Below are 11,422 nucleotides of genomic sequence, written 5' to 3' on the forward strand. Positions count from 1 at the left end.
AAACAAATCTGCCAGCAGACAGGTGAGGAACAAAAATCTTCACCCCCTTTGCAAAAGGAACTACTTACTCAGCCAGATAATAATATTTAAGAAAGCAAGAGGTTAAAGCTTAACATGTCCTGTCCACAGCTGAAAAAAGTAAGAGAGTATACCAACTTTGTGAACAATCATTTGCTGTTTTTTCTCTCTTGCATTTTCAATTCCCACTTTGTTTTTACAGTTTCCTTCAGTCCTTTTAAATTTCCTCCTTCCTGTTAGAATGCACAGCTTTCTCTCTAAAAGTGATAATTTATCTGAAAACCAACAGACTATGAAGATTTTAATTTGCATTTGTTTTGTTCAGATTGCAAGTTCAAAGTTAGGTTTACTTACTTAGTTCTTACCCTGTTTGAAGTTTTCCGTTCTCCTCTAATGGGCTGCTGATTAAAACCACTTGGAACAACCCTGGCTCATGATCCCAGCTCGTCTCAAACACTCAGGAGGCAGGCACACGCACATACACACGCCATCTGAAGCCAGTTGGGCCACAGACTTCATATAAATAAGGGGTGGACTGCTCAGAGGGTGGAGCTAAACTGGCTCTGCTCGGAGCAGGCACAGGGTTTGGAGACACAGCCTGAGGTCTGGATGGGGAATGAGAAGTGTCCTTGCAAATGCTGCATGCCTCGAAGCCACCATCACTGCAATTTTTAGAAAACTGCTGTTACAGTGATTAGCCTAATTTAAACAATATTAATATCTTTCAGGCAGCAACACCTCCAATATTTTAATCCAGATTAACAAAAAATGTTGTAAAATAAGCAGATTTATTTGGACATAAGCATCACTGATGAAGCAGTTGTCAGTAATTTTCCATAGTAGATATAATATCTCAGAGCTGAATATAAATAAAACTTCTTGCTGATGTCAAAGAGGGAGAGAAAGGAGGGAGGACAAAAATACTCCGATGAAAGCACTTAGTATTTAAGCCACAGAAGGTCTTAGTTACTACTTCCCCCTACTGACACAGGACAGGGACAAGACAGATGGGAACAGTTGACAAACTCAGTTATCTTTATAGACCAGAACTTCTGATATAATCAAGTTCTTTTAAAATCTAAAAATATGTGTTTAAAAGTCATCTATTTTATCTTCCATCCTTAGTTAACTATTTTTGAAAAGCAAGTTCTTCCTACACTGCCTCATATATAAGAAATGAATGTTGTTACAATAACTTTGAGCCAATCTACACAGTTTGGCAGCTGCAGCAGCACTACCAAATTAGAGGCCTATAAACATCAAGGAAGGGTAGAGTATATATTTTTTTTAAGTGCTGGTTTTTATTCACCTTCAATTTTTTTTTCCAAACTAAACCCATCAGTTTGCAGAAAAAGAAAAATGCCATTGAAGTGATTGAATACCTCCTGCAGGACCTCAGTGGTCACACACACTGCATTTTACTTTTATGTCTGGGATTGTAGTTGCCTAAATTAGACTCCTGGGTTTTCCTATACAAGAAAATAGTATTCCAACTGCCTGTGCCCTGCTGTGATAGATGCTTATCAACCACAGAGGAACTCCCACCTTTGCTCTCTGGAGACATGCTGCTTGTGCTACCTCCTTCCCAGCACACCAGTTCACATCCTCAGGCCCTGCTCCAGCCAGCCTGTGCTGCAAAACCTCTAGCAAGCCACCAAATCTGGCTAGAGGACATCAGAAAACCATGGGGTACTCCCTGCAGCTGTCTGTGGGGTAGGTCTTGTCCATCCAATGGAGAGGGATACTCAGGGAGCTGGTACACCCAAAGGAGGATTGCAGAGATACGAGTTACTGCCAGCCAGCCTGGGAGTCACAGCGATGCCATCAACAGAAGAGGAGACTTGCTTTATTGTTATAAGGTATTGTCCTGTGGATTTTGGCATGCCCTGATTTCTGGGCCCACAACCACCAGCTGCATGGGTGGTTTACATGGTTGTCAACTTCTCCCAGATTCCTAGTGATGACATATTAGTCAGAGCTTTATGTACTATTGCTGGAAGACTTTATTAAAGCCATTTTGTAAAGATTTGACTTAATGGTTGTTTCATAATGTGGAGCTCATACCTCCTTGGAGAATCCCACACTAGAACAAAGTAATCTTCTCTGTCCCTATCCCCCGCTCCCTCAGTTAACTTCAGCACAGCAAGTAATTGTGCTCTCCCTCCAGCCCAACATTATTTTCCCCTTTCAGGCATTTAAGTGGGGTCGTTATCCTCACATTTTCCCCAATGTCTCTGAGTCAATTCATCCTTCCTGCAATCCCAAAACCATTCATAGGTCCCAAGACTTCAGGACAAGCGGGCAGCAGATGAAGGGGTATCAGCAGAGGGCAGGTAGATCACTCTGCTTCCTGTATATTCCTGGGAATGAGGAATCAGCCTTCTGTCCATCTGCTTTCCCCAGATGTTCTGAGGAGTGAGCTGGATTTTTCTCGATAATTTGTGGTTTCTTTTCATGACAGTAGCATGTAATGCCTATCTCTTAAGATGTAAATACTTTCCTCAATCACAGCTAGAGTGCAGTGAACATGGTTCCTGTTATCTATTGGATCAGGATCCCACTCCATATCTGGGCTTACATGTCTACTGGCCACATTCTGACACTTCAGTAATTAAGTCAGGACTATTGCATATGGGGACTTATTCCCCTGGCATTAACTCTAGTCGCTTAGGAAAAGGATATAAGTGGATAAAGCGTCAGGCCTCCTGGGTCTCAAATTCACAAGAAAGATTCTTCAGTATATAATATTCAAATATTTTATACTCAATATATATTCAATATTGGTAAGATCAGAAATATCCAGCTAAGTATTTATATTCACAGGTATATGGCATATTTCAGAATTCCTACCAGAAAGGTGTAAATCTCATCTTTCCAAAATACAAAACAAGTTTAGTATTGATTTCCTATTTGAGATTCCCTGACCTGTTCCTTCCAGTGGATCGATTAAGGGCTCGCTAGTCTGTTTACCTCTTCCTGCTCTTCCCTCTCACTCAGGACTTCTTGCCTGATTGCTCCCTATAGCAGCCAGCTACTGTCCTGCTCAGCATTAGGCAAGGCTGTGCAGGGATCACCTCTGCCAAAACCAGCACACCATGACTGTCAAGAGTAATCTCCAGTGCTTGTAGCCAGAATCCCAGTTCCATCTGCATCATTTGGAACAGACTGGAAGTGTTTAAAGCTACCCTGACACAGAAAAGGTGAGAGGAAAGTCCCAAGACTTGCTAAAAATTGCCACAGACTGGGATTTGAAAGGATTTAGCCAAGGTACCATGCAGGCATGTAATGTTCACTATTCATCATCTCACTGAGGTTTTAAGCAAGCTGGCTCATACACACACAGCTTCCATTTTACGTGAGTCTCCATGTTTGTTCAGTGGTGAAAGCTAGTGACCACTGAAAAATTATTTCCATGATCTAAACAGTAGCCTGGACATATAATTGCCAGGAGCAAGGAGAAAATATTAGGCACAGAAAACTAACAGGAATTTAAGGTCAGCTGGATACATATGTCTTAGGCATGCTTAACTTCATTCAGAGATCTAACATAAATCATAAATAAGTATAGGTGTAAGGGCTTGTGAGATGAAGTCTTGATATAAGAAAACCATTTAGCATCAATAATTTCACTATAGAGAGGCTGCCAAAAGGAAAATATGTTTAAAAAAAACCTATTCACAATTGCTTTCTTTCTGGACAAAGTTTCAAATTTCAAAGCATAGCATCCTAGTAACCATTTCTGTGATAAATGAGATCACATGGAAAATAAGCACAAATGGATAATTTCTAAATTAACTGATAATCAAGTGCTTGTAATCATCTGTCATCTTCACAGTGCAAATCTACATGCAATTTTTATTGTTTATGCTCAATTCCTTAATTTCTTTTTTATTTTCTAGCATGCTAAAAATTGTGCCAAGGGCCATAAATTCTCACTAACTTAAAAAATTAGTTAAAAGCTTCAGGACGAATAGGCCTCAATTGCACTGTAAATATTCAAGCAAAGCATCTTGTTAAGCTGTGCTGGAAAAAGCCAGCTCAGCTGCACCCTTCATGATTTTTTACTTCTCCTTAAATTCAATCCAGACTGCAATTAGATTTGTAGTGTCTTTAATCCTGTGTGTGGTCCCATTATAAGCAGTGAATGGGGAAGAATGGCACAAAATGAAGAAAATAGGAAAAATACAGGACTGTTCTGCACATTAAAAGATTTAATACCACTGAAGTTAAAATCAATCCCAGCATAGTAAAAGCCCAGATTTTCTCTCCTTGTCCCATTCCTAGAACCCTGTAAGCATTAGTGATATTGTGATTTTGCTCCACTCCAGAGAACAAAGATTCGTGTCTTAACCCCACTTTGGCTCAGCTCTCTGATTTTGGTTTACAGTGAAAATAGGCAAGCAGAGAACCACAGAATCAGAGAATATGCTGTGTTGGAAAAGACCCATAAGGATCATCGAATCCAACTCCTGGCCCTGCACAGCACCATCCCCAAGGGTCACACCATGTGCCTGAGAGCTTTGTCCAAACATTTCTTGAGCTCTGTCAGGCTTGGTGCTGCGACCACTTCCTTGGGGAGCCTCTTGCAGTGCTGAAACACTCTCTGGGTGAAGAACCTTTTCATTATATGCAACCTAAACTTCCCCGGCACAACTACAGGCCATTCCCTTGGGTCCTGTCCCTGGTCACCAGAGAGAGGACATCAGTGTCTGCCCCTCCTCTTCCCCTCAAGAGGAAGTTGTAACTGCAATGAGGTCTCCCCTCAGTCTCCTCCAGGTTGAAAGACCAAGTGACCTCAGCTGCTCCTCATACGGCTTCCTCTCAAGGCTCTTCACCATCTTTGTTGCTCTCCTTTAGACACCAATAGCTTTTTATTTTTCTCATATTGTGGCACCCAAAACTGCCTAGAATATTTAAGATAAGGCTGTCCCAGTGCAGAGCAGAGCAGGACAATCCCCTCCCTTGCTCAGCTGGCAATGCTGTGCCTGATGCCCCCCAGGACAGGGTTGGCCCTCCTGGCTGCCAGGGTGCTGCTGACTCACATTCAACTTGCCATCGACCAGGACCTCCTCATTCCATAAACACTCATCTTCCAGTTCAACTCCTAAATTCCTTAAACTGTGTTTGATTCTGTCTCATTACCTTTGGCTGTCTTTCTTCCTCTTCACTGCTTATATGATAAGGAGCATCCTTGCTTGCTTTAGCAAAGTGGTTGCTTTGCTGAGACCACTCACAGACTTTTGCCTGACTATCCCAGTGTCTTCTAGGTTCAGTGGTCCTCTGATGCTCCTTTGCAGCAAGGAAACAAATTAAAATCTCCTACAAGCAAGCAAATTTTGCCCCCTCTATTGTGTCCATTACGGAAGGGTGTAATGCTTTCAGATACCTACAGCTGTTTGTGCTGTCCTCTAGATGATTTAGTCTGTGCTGGTATAGATGGTGTTTCTGCCACTAGCAGGCTCGACAAACAAGCTCTGTAGTTTTGGACCAATTTTTTCAGGTACCAGTCATTTCAGACATTTTGATCATTACATTTTTGTTCATCCCAATCCAGTAAATATCCATGCAAACATAAAAGTCAAACCACATCATGGCCTCCACTGAGTTCAGAGGATGAGTTTGTATGTGTGGATGTTTTAGGCACAAGGGAACAAGAACTTTATTTTTCCTATCAAAAAGCTTTGTACTGATGGATATTTATTTAACAGAGCTCTTCTGTTAGCAAGGAGAGTTTTAAGAGAGCCACATTATACAGAAATGTTGACTAAATGCTCAACTGTGCCTCTCAAGGCACCCATAGATTTAACTAACCCCATCAAGGCCAGACATTATTATATATACCGGAGTATATAACAGTTTGTAACAGTTTGTTGCATTCTCATGGTGCTGCCAGAATATACAATGAGCCAGCACAGAAATGTGGCGCCTGGGGCATTTCACATACTGTGAATGTAGATGAGAAATTATTGTACAAGTGAATAGAATATGTGAAGATGCAAGACAAGCTATTTTATTGTTCTTATGCATAGGCAAGAAAACAGTATACTTCTGAACTTATCGATTTGATTATAACAGTACAGCTTCTCTCACAAGTCCAGCTGCCACAGCATGATTGCTGCAGAACAAGATAACAGCAACCACTGTGGCACAGAAGTTACTTCAGAAATACCCTTAAGTACATTACATCTTTTAAGCACTGACTTCTGACAACCTGCTCAACAAGATATTTCTAAAAGTAAAGCTGAAAATTAGATTTAACCATTTTTACATCTTACAAAGCCAGGTGGCCTGAATAAATGGGGCGAAGGAGGCCACACAGAACATCTGCATTGCAGCTGGAGTGAGGTCTGATGGGTTCTTCATGTCCTGCCCCATGCAGAGTCACAACACTGCCTCTCAGTTCTGGCCTTGTGGGCTGCACAGCTTGCTCAAAGCACGCCTGATGGCGCTTGCACTGGGCTTGAAAGCTGAAACTGGGCAGGGACGTCATGCGGAACCGCTGTGACACATCAGGCTGGGAGATGGTACAGCTGGGAGGAAGCTGAACCTCACACTACCAGTGGGTGATCTTGACCAGTTTAATTAAGCAGGTCATGTATAAAACTAGCATTCCAGGCAATGGTCTGTTGAAAAAGCAAGGTTTAAGGAAGATATTTCTCAGGTCTGAGAGATCTAAAATATTTTGCTGTCATTTTTCTATACTTCACACATAATTTGAATTGTCTAGAGGGGCTGAAAAGTGAATAAAACATTTTTATTCATTGTCTCATTACTGGTTTGTTGGAGTCTATCTCTTTTGTGGGTTGTTTTGTTATATTTTTTTCATTATGGAGGCAAGTTCTATGACTAGAGGCAGTTGTAGATGTACTTGCGATTTGATTTTGAAAAAAAATATAACCAAAATATAACCAAATCAGAATTGCTCTGAAATACAGTACAAAGTAGATGAATAACCTAATATTTTTTTTTAATCACTATTTCTGTAGAACTATGTTTTGATGAACTTTTAAAACCAAAGCATGTTAAGGAGACTCTTTGTTTTGGAAAATAATGCAAAGCCAGTTAGGACCAACACTAAAAATTAATAAAATGTATATAAGACTGATAGCTAATTTGCTTGTTTTAAAACAATCTTTCGAAAAATAATTACAGACAATTTTTGGGATTGATTTAAAATCATACTATCATTAGCTAAATAGGAAATCAGGTTACAGTTTTATAATGTGCTGATGTAATTATAAACAATATGTTTAGGTGCCTCTTCATGAGTTTGACTGCTTAAGATTCAAACAATAGGGAAGAGAAAAACTTCAAATCTTTTCTATTATAAGGCTTGGCAGCCTCCAGAGACATTTTCAGTACATTCCTTTCACCCTCTTAACAGAAGTCTTTAAGTAAATAGCTGTGGGTGAGTGTTTGGAAAGCAGTTTCAAAGTGGAAAGTACTTCAGCACTGGAAAATCTTGAACATTAATGCAGACACTAACCAAACCACCTTGAAGTTGGATTTTCATCTCTTTTCTGGTTTTGAGAATCATCTTTAGTTTTCCTGTCCTGGGCTAAAACTTCACAGAGATGTTTTCCCATAGTGTATTTTAGACTGTATTTATGTCTTACAAGAGCAACTAACAGTGTTATAGTGGAGACAGGCAGAACTGTTCAGATGTGAGTGACAATCTCAAAAATAATCATTACTTCTGAAATCATCACTTCTGTGTGCAAAAGCATGTAAACTGTAAGTCCTTGTCTAAGGAAATTTCTGCTCTGGATTAAAATGATTAATACATAATTTAATTTTTTTTAGGGCAATGTTAAAGTAACTCCTACCTTTACTTCTGCTTATTCCTTAGTTCATTAGCCATTCTAGCTACTAGCAAGATCCCTGGGAAATGAGTGGGATACCTTCCTAAATTAAAATAAGGGGTTGGTCAGTACTACTGACTGTAGAACTGTTTCATTTTCCAGACCTGACTAAGAAGCATATATTTTTATGGCCAGTTCATTCAACTATTGGCTATTTGATCCATCTATAGAATGTGCTTTATTTAAAATCCTGAGATTAATTTAATAATCCCCAAATAACATGACAGAGAGATTAAAGACACTTTTAAATAATTTAAGTCAAGACGAGCACATCCAGCTGAATTCATCACAGCAGAAACACTCCAGCTTGTCATCTTTTCAAGCAAGCTACAAAATCAAACATTTATTAGAACAATTTTTAAATATGATGACCACTTATTTTTACACACCAACTCCTAGTAACAATACAATTTTAATCTCACCAAGATAAAAGATAAATAAGCTGTAAAAAAAATTTCTTTTATTAACACAGGGAAAACTCTTCCTGTATATCTAACAAAAAAAGGATTCCCTAAGTCCATCGCACTTCCCTGACTGACCTCTTCCAGCACTTAACTACACTCACACTTGTAAAGTTTATCCAAACATCTATCCCACATGTCCTTTTCTGAAAACAAATAGTAAAATTTGCTTTGAAATTAGAAGGCTACAACTTACAAGGCAGGCAGAAGAAATACAAAATTATCTTCAGATTGCTTCCTATTTCTGTTTCACTAATCCTCATGTCTGCCAATACAGTATAACTATTATTTATTCTTCAATAAAAAAACGCTTAATACCGCCTTAACTAGGAAAACCAAGTTCATTGTCAATGAAATAAATAAATAAATAAATCTGTTCAGCAACAGATTCCTCAAAAATTTTATATATTTAAGAAATATATATAAATTGTAGCTGAAAAACTGCATCTAATCCCCTCATTTTTCTCTTTAACTTGAATAAAACCTTTTCTAATTGACAGAAGCCAGTTTTATACATGTGGGCAGACACATTTGATTCAATGAATATAACATTTCTGAATAAGTATTCAGAAAGGAACAGAGCTGCCACAAATACACAGGAATCTTCATAATATAAGGTAAAAGGTGCAAATAGGTATTAGGTCTTTAAAAATATTAACAGAGTTGTGGATCCTAACATTGTTCATCATTTTCTACTGCATTAGGTAGATTTCTTTTACAGTCACAAAAGCAAGTATTTCTCTATTCTAGCTGTAATATGCTAAGGGTTTTTCTTTTCAATACCTTTGGGGTTTTTTTTTTTCAGTAGACTGAATAGAAATAAGGGAATTATTCCTATCCCTATCAAAAGAGAATACAGTAAGCAAACAGCTAAAGTCATGTTTATTATAAAGACTTTGAATCTATCATTAACTAATGTAGGAAATCACTGGGTTTTTTAAAATATAAGATGTATGGAATGACAAGCGTGAAAGTAGTAGTCATGCAACTTGTTGACAACTTTTGCATGCTCAAATGGCTCCAAAATACAAGATTTATCTAGAGGAAAAAGCTACTGTTTTTCTCTATTGAATTTTATACAAGTATAAGAACAAGATATGTATTTGAAAGTGCTAAGAGGACTATTACCATAAATTGGTATGGATATGCTGAAGTGTGGCATTTTTCTTGTTACATTATTCTCAGAGCATTTTAATCAAACCAGGGAGGAGTAAGAAAACTGAAGTGCCTATGTTCATACCGTGTGGCATAACTTTATTCACATATACCCTGAAGAGTGTGTAAAAACTCAGAGCCTTATTCCTCTTGCAATTCTGCTTCTCAGAGCTTTTTCGTCTAACTGCAAAATTGAACTCTCTGCAGTCAAGCTGAAGGCCACCTCTGTTGAAGAAGAAAAGTGTAGGGTCCAGACATTCCAGCAGAATGAGGAGGGAGATGAAAAATCTTGCCAAGAAAAGCCAAGTCACAGTGGAAAGTTCCTCCCTGGTGAGGGAGAACAGGAAAGTGAAACAAACCTCAGAATTTCTGTTCTTTACTGTGTGTGGTTGAATAACATTTTGCAAAGTTCAGTAGAGAAGAATGCATATTATCCTGTGCTATTCAGAGAGACAACCTAGCAGGATTTCAGATCAGTATCCATGAATGCATTTCCTCTCCCTTTTTCATTTCAGATCTAGAATAACAAAACCTACAGCTCCCCAGTGCAAACAGACAATACTGTTCACTAGGAACGGACAATGTTTTTCTCCATTACAGTGCTTTGTACATTGGTTCTCAGTTTGCAGTACTACAAATACCCCTCATCCTAAAAGTCCACCCAAATGCTGGAACATTGAGGTGAAACTAAAAGGAAACTGCACTACCTAAATGCTGAAGGTCACCTAACATAGTGTCTGGTATCAAACAGCAGTGAATGCCAGAGGATTTTAGGACTGTCAGAGGCAAGCTGGAGCACTTCCTCATTACAAACTCTCTTGAACTTCTACTGATGAGCCTTCAGTGAGTTTCTGATCCCAGTCATCTTAGCTGTATGTCCCTTAGCTTGTAATGTAAGCATGCCACATGTGAAAAAACGTTGCTCATTTTTTCATTTTGGACTGGCTACCTCCATGCTACTACTTCCATCAAAACACACACCTTTTCCTCATCACCTCTGAATGTACAGATCCCTGTTACATCCTCACAGAGCTGCCTCTTTCCCATCCAGAAGAGGCCCTGACAATTCATCTCCTTCTCAGCTGTGTTGTCATTTTACGGCTTTGACCCTCCTATTTGAGCCTTTTCCTAGCTTTGCTGCCCTTTTGCAACAGAGCAGACCAGAATTTTACACTAAATTAAGACCTAACTGCCCCATCAATTTACAGTGTAAAACTGTTTTCTATTTTTTTCTTTATCTCCTCCTGAGTCATTCTCAGCACTTGCGTGACCTGCTGCTGAACAGTGAGCTCAGGTTTCCATAAAATTACCTAGATAACTCCAAAATCACTTTTCCTACATGGTAATAGCTACTTCAGAGGACTCAGCTGCAGGTAAAGTGAGATTTAAGTATTATTTTATATATTATTTTGTATTTACAATATTTTAGCAAAATGTTGAAATACATTTTCCACTTTATCAGACAGTGTCATGAGATTGATCTGATGCTTTTAGCACTTTCCATTTTTGTTATTTTTGAGAAAATAACATACATGCAAACATTATGTTACTATTTAGGCCTCTTTAACTGATCTCTTGAGCAGCAATCCTCCTCTTCTTTAGCAGCATGTGTTGGGAATGATGCTAATTTATTCCTTTACTCTTTATTATATTTTGCAAATAGCACAGTGGGTGTCCCAATTAAGGGATGCCCACTCTTCAACCAGTGCATCACTGTTTTTTAAAGAAGCTCTAATGAGAGACTTTGCACCTGGTACTTGTCTACTCAGGGAAGTGTCCAGCAACTCTACTGACCATGAGGCATGACCTCTCTCAATGTGTATATTCACACTTCTCAGTGCTTTACAGTCTAATCACCTACTGACCTGTGAGCTTCTCTTGCAGGCTTCCTATTTAGAAAACAAAACAAAAATATGTACAGGTTTT

The 11,422-nt window shown here is 38.9% G+C and overlaps 1 protein-coding gene across 4 annotated transcripts in view; it reads right to left on the minus strand.

Moving 5' to 3' along the window:
* CPED1 (cadherin like and PC-esterase domain containing 1) overlaps window positions 1-526 on the minus strand; it is a 138,329-nt gene extending 137,803 nt beyond the window's left edge. For 3 of the 4 annotated variants that reach the window (XM_085042375.1, XM_085042358.1, XM_085042382.1), the window contains exon 1: window positions 373-524. The gene's annotated coding sequence lies outside the window, so the exon portion shown is untranslated. Of the gene's footprint in view, window positions 1-372 lie in introns of all 4 variants that reach the window. The other variant, XM_085042367.1, reaches the window with a different exon arrangement.
* Between the last annotated feature and the right edge of the window lie 10,896 nt (window positions 527-11,422).

This window comes from Lichenostomus cassidix, chromosome 1Aa (assembly GCF_008360975.1).
Source record: "Lichenostomus cassidix isolate B80296 chromosome 1Aa, HeHo_3.0, whole genome shotgun sequence".
Classification (NCBI taxonomy): Eukaryota; Metazoa; Chordata; class Aves; order Passeriformes; family Meliphagidae; genus Lichenostomus; species Lichenostomus cassidix.